Source organism: Phacochoerus africanus, chromosome 14 (genome assembly GCF_016906955.1).
Source record: "Phacochoerus africanus isolate WHEZ1 chromosome 14, ROS_Pafr_v1, whole genome shotgun sequence".
Lineage (NCBI taxonomy): Eukaryota > Metazoa > Chordata > Mammalia > Artiodactyla > Suidae > Phacochoerus > Phacochoerus africanus.
Window position 1 is genome coordinate 47,234,424 of NC_062557.1, and position 12,225 is coordinate 47,246,648.

The 12,225-nt window shown below is 42.7% G+C and overlaps 1 protein-coding gene across 2 annotated transcripts in view; it reads right to left on the reverse strand.

Annotated features, from left to right (window-relative positions):
• Positions 1 to 12,225, reverse strand: part of YWHAE (tyrosine 3-monooxygenase/tryptophan 5-monooxygenase activation protein epsilon) — a 44,821-nt gene that overhangs the window by 15,063 nt on the left and 17,533 nt on the right. The gene's annotated exons all lie outside the window — the stretch shown is intronic.

Sequence of the window (12,225 nt, forward strand, 5' to 3'; positions counted from 1 at the left end):
CTCAGTAGAATCAAAAAATTATTTCCCGGAGTTCCCGTCGTAGCGCAGTGGTTAACGAATCCGACTAGAAACCATGAGGTTGCGGGTTCAGTCCCTGCCCTTGCTCAGTGGGTTAACGATCCGGCGTTGCCGTGAGCTGTGGTGTAGGTCGCAGACGCGGCTTGGATCCTGCGTTGCTGTGGCTCTGGTGTAGGCCAGTGGCTACAGCTCCAATTCGACCCCTAGCCTGGGAACCTCCATATGCCACGGGGGCGGCCCAAAGAAATAGCCAAAAAAAAGACAAAAAAAAAATTTCCCAAGCAGGAGTTCCCGTCGTGGTGCAGTGGTTAACGAATCCGACTAGGAACCATGAGGTTTCGGGTTCGGTCCCTGCCCTTGCTCAGTGGGTTAATGACCGGCGTTGCCGTGAGCTGTGGTGTAGGTTGCAGACGCGGCTCGGATCCCGCGTTGCTGTGGCTCTGGCGTAGGCCGGTGGCTACAGCTCCAATTCGACCCCTAGCCTGGGAACCTCCATATGCCGCGGGAGCAGCCCAAGAAATAGCAAAAAGACAAAAACAAAACAAAAAAAAAATTATTTCCCAAGCAAATACAAATAAACTAAATTTCAAAAAAAAAAAACAACAAAACAAAAAAAAACAGGGGAGGAAGGGGAATTCATTCATATAGCAAACATATACTGAGCATTTGGTTAGTCACAAACCAAACTTATCTTTGGTCATTTCTAATCCTTTCTCCTTTAGAAGGGCACTGTCCACCTATGAGTTCATGCATCAGAAAAACTCTGGATGGTTCTTACTTGTTACCACTAGGTGGCGAGCCAAACAAAGGGGCCCAGATACACCTTGAGAGACCCCAAATACAAGAAAAATTAAGTTGCACCATAACCAAAAATAGCTCAATGAGCACTAACTGAATAAATAAAAAATATTAATAAAGTATTAATGAAAAACACACTTTTAGAAGACAATGCCATGTGGCTCTCCAATTTTACAGTCAAAGTCTTTGGTGATAAGAGACAAGGGTCTGGAGTTCCCATCGTGGCAGAGTGGTTAATGAATCTGACTAGGAACCGTGAGGTTTCAGGTTCAATCCCTGGCCTTGCTCAGTGGGTTAAGGATCCGGTGTTGCCGTGAACTGTGGTGTAGGTTGCAGACTTGGCTCGGATGTCATGTTGCTGTGGCTCTGGCATAGACCAGCGGCTGCTGCCCCAATTGGATCCCTAGCCTGGGAACCTCCATATGCCACGAGAACGGCCCTAGAAAAGGCAAAAAAAAAAAACCCAAAAAGCACAAGGGTCTGCATTTTAACAAGGACTCTTAGCATACATTAACATTCCAAGTATAAGCAAGGACTCTTAGCATACATTAACATTCCAAGTATAAGCATAACTTAAGGTTTGCTGTAAATAGTGACTTTATGAAATACTGCTTAATGACAAACTAAAACTATGTGTAATCCCAGCAAATGATCTGTTTCCAAAAATCATCCTTTCAGGAGTATCAGGAAATTAATGGAAATATTAAGATGGTATGATCTTTTTGCGATGTTACTCACAGCATGTATTAGTTCCCGGGCCAGTGATCAAGCCCAGGGAACAGCAATGACCCGAGCACAGAAATGTGACACCAGATCCTTAAGCCACTGAGTCACCAGGGAACTCCTAAAACAACATGATCTCAACAGTTCAATAGTTTCTTATAGAGTTAAACAACGTAAGACTCAGCAAGCCCACTCCTAGGTATTACCAACAGAAAACAAAATATATCTTCCCAAAGACTTTTACACAAATGTTCACAGCAACGTTACTCATAATAGCCAAAAGGTGTAAACAATCCCAAAGTACTTCCTTACAATGGAATACTACTCAAGAGTAAAAAAAAAAAAAAAAAAAGAGCTACTAATCCGATCAACAATATGGATGAATTTCAAAAATCATACTGAATGAATAAAGCCAGACTGACGGACCTTGAGATTAAGTGAAGTCACAGAAAGACAAACATCATATATATATGGAATCTTTTTTTTTTTTTTGCTTTTTAGGGATGAACCCACAGCACATGGAGGTTCCCAGGCTAGGGGTCAAATGGGAGCTATAGCTGCTGGCCTACACCACAGAAAAAGCAACGCTGGATTCCCGACCCAATGACTGAAGCCAGGGATTGAACCAGAATCCTCATGGATACCAGTTGGATTCATTTCCATTGTGCCACATGGGAACACCTAGAATCTAATCTTTAAAATGAGACAAATGAACTTTCTCTGGCCACACCCCAGCACAGGGAAGTTCTCATATCTGGGATCAAAACCAAGCCAAGGCAGTGACCCACCTGAGCCCTGTTTCTCAACCCCCTAGGCCACCAAGGAACTCCCAAAATAACTTATTTACAAAACGAAAAGACTTAAAAAAAAGATTATGGTTACCAAAAGGGAAATGTAGTGGGGGGGGATAAATTAGGAGTTTGAGATTAACATATACACACTACTATATATAAAATAGGTAACAAGGGAAATCTATTCAATACTCTGTAATAACCTACACGGGAAATGTTTTTGGGATTTTTTTTGTTTTTTTGTTTTTGCGCTTTTTAGGGCCATACCAGCGGCATGTGGAAGTTCCCAGGTTAGGAGTCCAATCAGAGCTACAGCTGCCGGCCTACATCACAGACACAGCAACGCATGGATCTGAGCCACATCTGCAAACTACACCACAGCACCAGATCCTTAACCAAATGAATGAGGCCAGGGATCGAAACTGCAACCTCATGGTTACTAGTCAGATTAGTTTCTGCTGTGCCACGACAGGAACTCCAGGAAAATTTTTTTTTTTTTTGGTCTTTCTGCCATTTCTTGGGGCGCTCCTGCGGCATATGGAGGTTCCCAGGCTAGGGGTCGAATCGGAGCTGTAGCCACCGGCCCACGCCAGAGCCACAGCAACGTGGGATCCGAGCCGCATCTGCAACCTACACCACAGCTCAGGGCAATGACGAATCCTTAACCCACTGAGCAAGGCCAGGGATCGAACCTGAAACCTCATGATTCCTAGTCGGATTCGTTAACCACTGCACCACGACGGGAACTCCCAAGAAATGTTTTTTTAAAAGGTAAAAGCCAGGGAGTTTTTGGGGGCTCAGTGGGTTAAGGATCTGGCATTTGTCACTGCTATGCCTCAGGGTGCTGCTGTGGCTCAGGTTCAACCCCTGTCCCAGGTACTTCCACATGCTGTGGGTGAGGAAGGAGGAAAGAAAGGAAGGAAAGAAAGAAGGGAGGGAGGAAGGAAGGAAGCCAAAAGAAAAAAAGACTAAAAAAGTTATCAAGTTACAAAAAATGTAAAACTATAAAGACAGAAAGCAAGTAAGTAGATACCAAGGTACCGAAGTGAAATGAGGGGCTTGTGTGCAAAGGAGTATAAGGAAAATCTGAAGGGTAACAGAACTGTTTTACTGTGGTTTCACAACTGAAAACATTCATTAAAACAAGGAACTGAACGTGAAGAACTGGTGTATTTCACTGCATTAAAAAAATTAAGAGACCCTCCTGCACTGTTGGTGGCAATATAAATTGGTACAACCACTATAGAAAACAGCATGGAGGCACCTTAGAAAACTATACATAAAACTACCATATAACCCAGCAATCCCACTCTTGGGCATATATCCAGATAAAACTTTCCTTGAAAAGGACACAAGCACCTGCATGTTCACTGCAGCACTATTCACAATAGCCAAGACATAGAAACAACCTAAATGTCCATCAACAGATGACTGGATTAAGAAGATGTGGTGTAGGAGTTCCCGTCGTGGCGCAGTGGTTAACAAATCCAACTAGGAACCATGAGGTTGCGGATTCAATCCCTGGTCTTGCTCAGTGGGTTGGGGATCCAGCGTTGCTGTGCTGTAGGTTGCAGACACTGCTCGGATCCCACGTTGCTGTGGCTCTGGTGTAGTCCGGTGGCTGCAGCTCCGATTAGACCCCTAGTCTGGGAACCTCCATATGCCACAGGAGCGGCCCTAGAAAAGGCAAAAAGCCAAAATAAAATAAAATAAAATAGTATGTTAGAGGATAACCTTAAAAAAAAAAGATGTGGTGTATACAATGGAATACTACTCAGCTATAAAAAAGAACAAAATAATGCCATTTACAGCAACAAGGATAGAACTAAAGGCTCTCATACTAAATGAAGTAGGTCAGAAAGAGAAAGACAAACACCATATGATATCACTTCTATCTGGAATCTAATATACGGCACAAATGAACCTTTCCACAGAAAAGAAAATCATGGACGTGGAGAACAGACTTGTGGTTGCCAAGGGGAAGTAGAAGGAACTGGGATGGACTGGGAATTTGGGGTTAAGAGATGCAAACAACTGCCTTTAGAATGGATAAGCACAGAGATCCTGCTATATATAGCACTAGGAACTGTATCTAGTCACTTATGATGGAGCATGATAATGTGAGAAAAAAAATGTATACATGTATGTGTGACTGGGTCACCTTGCTGTACAGTAGAAAATTGATAGAACACTGTAAACCAGCTATAATGGAAAAAACAAAAATCATTTTAAAAAATATAATAAGGGATATGGTAATAAGACCACTGATTCATTTGTGGGAGGCCTGAGAGCATTCATTTGAAACATCCATCCCGGCATGGCTCAGCGGAAATGAATCTCACTAGCATCCAGGAGGATCCCTTGCTCAATGGGTTAAGGATCCAGCGTTGCTGTGAACTGTGGTGTAGGTTGCAGACAAGGCTCACATCTGGCATTGCTCTGGCTGTGGTTTTGGCTGGCAGCTGTAGCTCCGATTCAACCCCTAGCCTGGGAACCTCCATATGCTGTGGATGCAACCCTAAAAAGCAAAAGATAAAAATAAAAAAATAGCATAGCTACACAAAAGACCATAATTCTTCAAAGCTAGAAAGTTTAACATTTATATATGGAAAAACAAAACCCAAATATATCATAACACTAAAAATTTAACAATGGTGTATCTTTCTCTTTGTACTATTCCAGATGACTGAGATTTTCTTTACCTGTCTATGCATTAGGTTTTTTTTTTTTTGGTAGCCGCTGAAGTTGCTGAGCCAGAGATCAAACCCACCCCACAGCAGTGACAACACCGGATATTTAACCCACTGAGCCACATGGGAACTCCTAGAAAGTTTTAACAATTAACATTTAAAGTTTTTATAATGTGAAGGGAGAAATATATATATATATATATAGTAAATACATACACTACTATATACAGTAATGAGGTAAATAAAGTATTAAGAGAGAAGATTCCTGTGGAGAAAAGCACAGGTGGGCTCAGGAGGAGGGGAGGAGAAAGACAGAAGTACATTTCAAATACTCAAATGATATTCTACTATCCCAGGTTCAAGTAAGTATGTAATTCCCTTGAAAAAGCCACAAAACAATGCATAAAAGACCATGGTACAACTACAAAAGCAGCATTTATTTGTTTTTAAATAACAGCTTAATTGATATACAATTCACATACCATATAACACAATTCAATGGTTTTTGGTATATTCACAGGATTGTGCAACCATTACCATAATCAATTTTAGCACATTTTTCAACGTTAAAAAAAGAAAATGACCCATTAGCAGTCATTCCCCATTTATTACAAATCCCCCAGCCCTAGACAACCACCAATTTACCTTCCATCTCTATGGACTTAACCTATTCTGAATACTCATATACAGAGAACTATAGGGAGTTCCCACCGTGGCTCAGTGGTAAACAAATCTGACTAGGAACCATGAGGTTGCAGGTTCGATCCTGCAACTAAGGACTGCAACAAAGCAATGAAGCTAATCCCCAGCTCTGTGGGTTAAGGATCCGGCATTGCCATGAGCTGTGGTACAGGTCAAAGATGAGGCTCGGATGCCGCGTTGCTGTGGCTGTGGTGTAGGCCAGCGGCTACAACTCCAATTAGACCCCTAGCCTGGGAACCTCCATATGCCGCAGGAGCGGCCCTAGAAAAGGCAAAAAGACCAAAAAAGAGAGAGAGAACTATATGGTGCGTGTTTTTGTTACTAGCTTCTTTCACTTAGCATGTTTCAAGATTCAGCCATTGTGCAGCATCTAAATACTTCACTTTCTCTGTATACACACACACACACACATTTTACTTATCCACTCATCAGTTAATGGACATATGCACTTATGTAGTGGAACTACAGGATCTTCTAATTTTTTGAGGAAGGAACTGCTAAACTTTTCACATGTTTATATTCTCGCCAGCAACAGAGGATTCTAATTTCTCCATACTCTCACCATCAGTCGTTTCTTTTCCTCCTCCCCTACCCTGGCCTAGTCTGCAACATGCATATGCAAGTTCCTGGGCCAAGGATCAAACCTGTACCAGATCCCTAATGCACACTGAGCCAGGGAACTTGTTCTTTCTTCTTATTTTTATTGCTTTTTAGGGCCACACCTGCGGTCTATGGAAGTTCCAAGCTAGGGGTTGAATCAGAGCTGCAGCTGCTGGCCTCTATCACAGCCATGGCAACATGGGATCCAAGCCGCATCTGCAACCTATACCACAGTTGACAGCAACACCAGATCCTTAACCCACTCAACAGGGTCAGGGATCAAACCCAAAACCTCATGGATACTAGTCAGCTTGTTACCACTGAGTGCAAGAGGAACCCCCCTTTAAAAAAAAAAAAAAAAGTCATCCGAATGGGTGTGGAGTGGCATCTCATGATGTGACCTACCACAACGGCTGTGTCAACACCAGATCCTCAACCCACTGCATGGGGCTAGGGATCAAACCTGGGCCACTGCAGACACAATGCCAGATCCTAAACCCACTGCACCACATTGAGAACTGTTATCTCATCATTTTAATTTGCATTTCCTTGATGACTAATGATGCTGAGCATCTTTTCATGTGCTAACTGGCCACTTGGGTATATTCTTCTGAAAGTATCTATTCAGATGTTTTGCCAATTTTTGAGTTATTTGCTCCTTTTTATTATTGAATTGTGGTAGTTACTTTTAAAACCCCAACTACTTCTCTAAGTCTTTATCTTAAGGAATTTCCCCATTCCTAAAGGAACCAGATTAAGGAACAGTAGCAGTATAAATCAAAAGAGGAAAGAATGTGATACTATCCCGAAAAGTTGTACAATCAGTGCTCTGTACCAATTTGTACAAATTACGACCATATGAAATTCTCATAACATTAATGTCACCTTTATCCTTTTAACACCAGCAAGAGAAACACAATCGTTAACTGTAACATACCCCAAACCATGTGAAAACCCTAATTTACTCCAAACTCTAGACCAGCCACACTCATAATCTCCATCAGCAGAGGATTAACACCAGCTATATCCACATAAATTTCTCAAACACAACTAGAATTTCATGAAACCATCCTTCCAGCAACTATTTAATCAATGTGATCTCAGCATTTCTTGGATAGGAGAAGGTTGTCAAATCTCTCTGCAGCAGATATGATCACAATTTATGAATCAGAGTAGTGCAATTCATGGCCAAATCACTACTTGGGGATGCAGCTGAGTACGTGAAGTTTAAGGCAATAAAATATCATTTCAGGGACCCTCACTAGTCCAGGGACAATGGAGAGCTGATGGAATAAGTATCACTACTGCAATAGGAACTCTGAAACAACAGGAAACTATATAATCACTTGTGATAGAACATGATGGAGAATAACGTGAAAAAAAAGAATGTATATATAATTGGGTCACTCTGCTGTACAGCAGAAATTGACAGAACACTGTAAATCAACTATAAAAAAAAGAAAGAAAGAAACTCTGAAAATATAATCCTCACAACTCAAAGAATATTTTAACCCAATACTAAGCCTGTTTCATCCCAGGTCATTTTCTCTTCATTGAGTTATAATAGCCCAGGTTAGACATCCAATTACATTAAACTAGCTTGCCTTTATTTGTTGTGGACTATCCTGCCAGGAATCAAACTTTAATTTGGCTTTGGTTCTTGGTTTTGCTCTTTTAAGTACTTACACATTCATTCAATAAATTCACAAATAAAAACACCTCAAGACAGGCATTGTTCCAAATGCTTTGCATGTATTAATGCAGTAAATACAAACAGACCTTTGTAGTAAATAACAGCATTATCCCCATTTTATAAAAGGAAACTAGGAGTTCCCGTCGTGGCTCAGTGGTTAACGAATCCGACTAGGAACCATGAGGTTTCAGGTTCGATCCCTGGCCTTGCTCAGTGGGTTAAAGATCCGGCGTCTGTGAGCTGTGGTGTAGGTCGCAGGCGCAGTTCGGATCCTGCATTGCTGTGGCTCTGGTGTAGGCCGGCGGCTACAGCTCCAATTGGACCCCTAGCCTGGGAATCTCCACATGCCTCAGGAGCGGCCCAAGAAATGGCAAAAAAAAAAAGGGGGGGGGGGACTAAAAACTGGAGGAGAAAAGCTCAATATCACAACTTCAGTGGATTATAACAGGCACTCTGACTAGTCACGCTTTAATGTAATCATTTGTATTGCCTCAGATTTGAATATTTCTTTGAATTCACCTGTATGGGCTTCTTTTGTTTGCTTTTATAAGAACAGATGCAATGGAGTTCCCGTTGTGGTACACTGGTTTAGGAATCTGACTAGGAACCATGAGGTTGCAGGTTCGATCCCTGGCCTTGCTCAAGCAGTTAAGGATCCAGCATTGCCGTGAGCTGTGGTGTAGGTCGCAGAAGTGGCTTGGACCCCGAGTTGCTGTGCCTCAGGCATAGGCTGGTGGCTACAGCTCGGATTCGACCCCTAGCCTGGGAACCTCCATATGCCGCAGGAGCGACCCTACAAAAGGCAAAAAGACAAAAAAAAAAAAAAAAAGAACAGATGCAAGACAAATAATTTCAATGACAACATACACACAAAGCCTAATACATTAAAATGTGGTTTATTCCTGCTTGTAACACATATTTTCCTACCTAAAAGTTACCCCTCAGAACATTATCTCCAAAAAGCTTATTGCCAATGCCTAGCAGAGAGAAGGTGATACTCCCCATCCCACTCACTGATAGCTCTACCTCAACACTCCAGTAAACCCTACTCTCCCAAGAGTGTCTCTGCCAGCTGATGAAACTACTGAGTTTTTTGGTTTGTTTTTGGTTTTTTGGGGGGGAGGGGGGTTTGTCTTTTTGCCTTTTCTAGGGCCACTCCCGCGACATATGGAGGTTCCCAGGCTAGGGGTCTAATCAGAGCTGTAGCCCCCCCACCTAAGCCAGAGCCACAGCAACTGGGGATTCGAGCCGAGTCTGCGACCTACACCACAGCTCACGGCAACGCCGGATCCTTAACCCGCTGAGCAAGGCCAGGGATTGAACCTGCACCTCGTGGTTCCTAGTTGGATTCATTAACCACTGTGCCACGAAAGGAACTCCACTACTGAGTTTCAATAGTCTTAATTTTATGAAGACAGAGTACAAAATCTAAAGGGGGGGCATGTCTCCACCAATATCAGACAGATTTCAAGTTACCACAAGCTCAATTCTACAGTTCCTAACGAGAGCCTATGGTCAAGAAGAAGGCAAACTGTTCAGAATCAGTCACAAGAAAAGCAGCAGGCTCCGCACTGGCTAACAGGATTAATCTACCTCCTACCAAAGCATACAGTCATGGGGGGAAAAAAAGTTTGACTGCTGACATTAAAGACCAAAACTGAAATTCAGAGTAACTTGCCTAAAATCACACAGCTATTAAATGGTAAACTCAGAATTCAAATCCAGACAATCTAATGCCTGAGCTCCTTTTTTTTTTTTTTTTTTGTCTTTTTGCTATTTCTTTGGGCCGCTCCTGCGGCATATGGAGGTTCCCAGGCTAGGGGTCCAATCAGAGCTGTAGCCGCCAGCCTACACCAGAGCCACAGCAACGTGGGATCTGAGCCGTGGCTGCAACCTACACCACAGCTCATGGCAACGCCGGATCATTAACCCACTGAGCAAGGGCAGGGACCGAACCCGCAACCTCATGGTTCCTAGTCGGATTCGTTAACCACTGCGCCACGATGGGAAGTCCCTGAGCTCCTTCTTAACCACTATATTCGACCAATTTTCCAAGTAGTGTGCTCAAAGGAACATTTGGGGGGGTTAAATTATTTATTTGCCGTTTTAGGGCATATGGAAGTCCCCAGGCTAGGCACTGAATTGGAACTACAGCTGCCAGCCTACACCACAGCCACAGCAACGTGGGATCTGAATCACATCTGCAACCTACACCACAGCTCACTGCCGGATCCTTCACCCACTGAGAGAGGCCAGGAATCGAACCCACATCCTCATGGATCCTAGTCAGGTTCATTAACTGCTGAGCCACAATGGGAACTCCCCCAAAGAAACATTTTTAAGTCCAAAAACACTGATAGCCATCACTCCAAGGAAAGAAAAGGTCCACAGTATCAGACACTGCTTAAAAAAAGGTTCTGTCACTAAAGGTTCTAGAGAGGTCTTGGGTTTGCTTTCTGTTAAGGTTGATCAGTTGGGCCATAACCTTTTCTCTGCCTAGGAAATTATTCATCCCTCTGATACAGGTTCTTAGTGATCCTGAAGCCTTAATGTGCCCTACAAACCCATATTCATACTTCAGGGTTGTGGATCAGTTTTTTTTTTTCCACCATCAATTAGTACCTTCCTAAAAGGGCTTAACTATGTCTTTATTCCAAGAAAAGCATAATGATATAAAAGGCACACATTTGATAAAAGACTGAACAAAGAGAGAGTTCCTGTTGTGGCTCGGCAATAACAAACCTAACTAGCAACCACGAAGAGCAAGTTCAATCCCTGGCCTTGCTCAGTGGGGTTATGAACCCAACACTGCTGTGAGCTGTGGTGTAGATTGCAGACGTGGCTTGGACCCTAGTGTGGCTGTGGTTGGGGAATAGGCAGTCAGGTGCAGCTTTGATTTGACCCCTAACCTGGGAACTTCCATATGTTGCAGGTGTAGCATCATCCCCCCACCCCCAAAAAAAAGAATGAAGGTTAAGGAGTTTCCCTGATTGTCTAGAGGTTAAGGACTCGGAGCTGTCACTGGTGTGCCGCGGGTTCAATCCTTGGCCTAGGACTTTCCACGTGCCATGTGCACAGTGAAAGGAAGGAGGGAGGGAAGCTAAGATCAACTATGTTAAATAGAGAAACTTGGAAATAAATTTTGGGATTGACTGAAAATAACATAGATGAATGAAACCTATAGATAAGGATCTTCTCTAGATAGAACCAGAGAGTCTATAACCTGTTCTCGGAAACTTCAATAAGCCCTTTTTCTGCAGTTCATTTTATCTTGCAAAATTTAGCTATATCTCCCTAAAGAAGTCTCTGAGACCCAAAGAATCATTCTGAGGGTCTGAGGTCTGTTCATTAAATATATAAAGTGGAATTGAGTAGAGATGTCCTATGTCATCAAACTTCAGCCAAGTGCCTGTAGTATATCCAAACAATATTCCCAATTAACAAGATTATGGTGGAATTTTCTGGTGGCTCAGGAGGTTAAGGATCTGGCACTGTCACTGCTGTGGTGTGGGTTCAATCCCTGGCCCAGGGAACTTCCACATGCCACAGGCACAGCCAAAAAGTAAATAAGTAAAAATAAGGAGTTCCCATTGTGGCTCAGTGGTTAACAAATCCGACTAGGAACCATGAGGGTGCAGGTTCTATCCCTGGCCTTGCTCAGTGGGTTAAGGATCCAGCATTGCCATGAGCTGTAGTGTAGGTCACAGACACGGCTCGGATCCCACATTACTGTGGCTGTGGTGTAGGCCAGCAGCTACAGTTCCTATTTGACCCCTAGCCTGGGAGCCTCCACATGCCATGGGCGCAGCCCTAAAAAATAAATAAATAAATAAATAAATAAAAATAAAACATAAAAAATATTTTTAAGAAAAGCAAAAATAAATAGAAGACTAAGATACCTACCACATTAGGATGGCTACTACCAAGAAACCAGAAAAAAGCTATTGGCAAGAATGTGGATACACTGCACCCTGTGCCCTGCTGGTAGTCATGTAAAATGTTGCACCTGCAGTGTTAAGTCTTTATGACAGTTCCTCAAAAAATTCTGACAAGGCAATTACCATGACCCAGCAATTCCACTTCTAGGTATACACCAAAAAGAACTGAAATCAGAGTCTTAAAGAAGTGTATCAGGACACCTTCATAGCAGCATTACTCACAATAGCTAAAACATGAATGCAAACAAGTGTCCATCAACAGATGAATATGT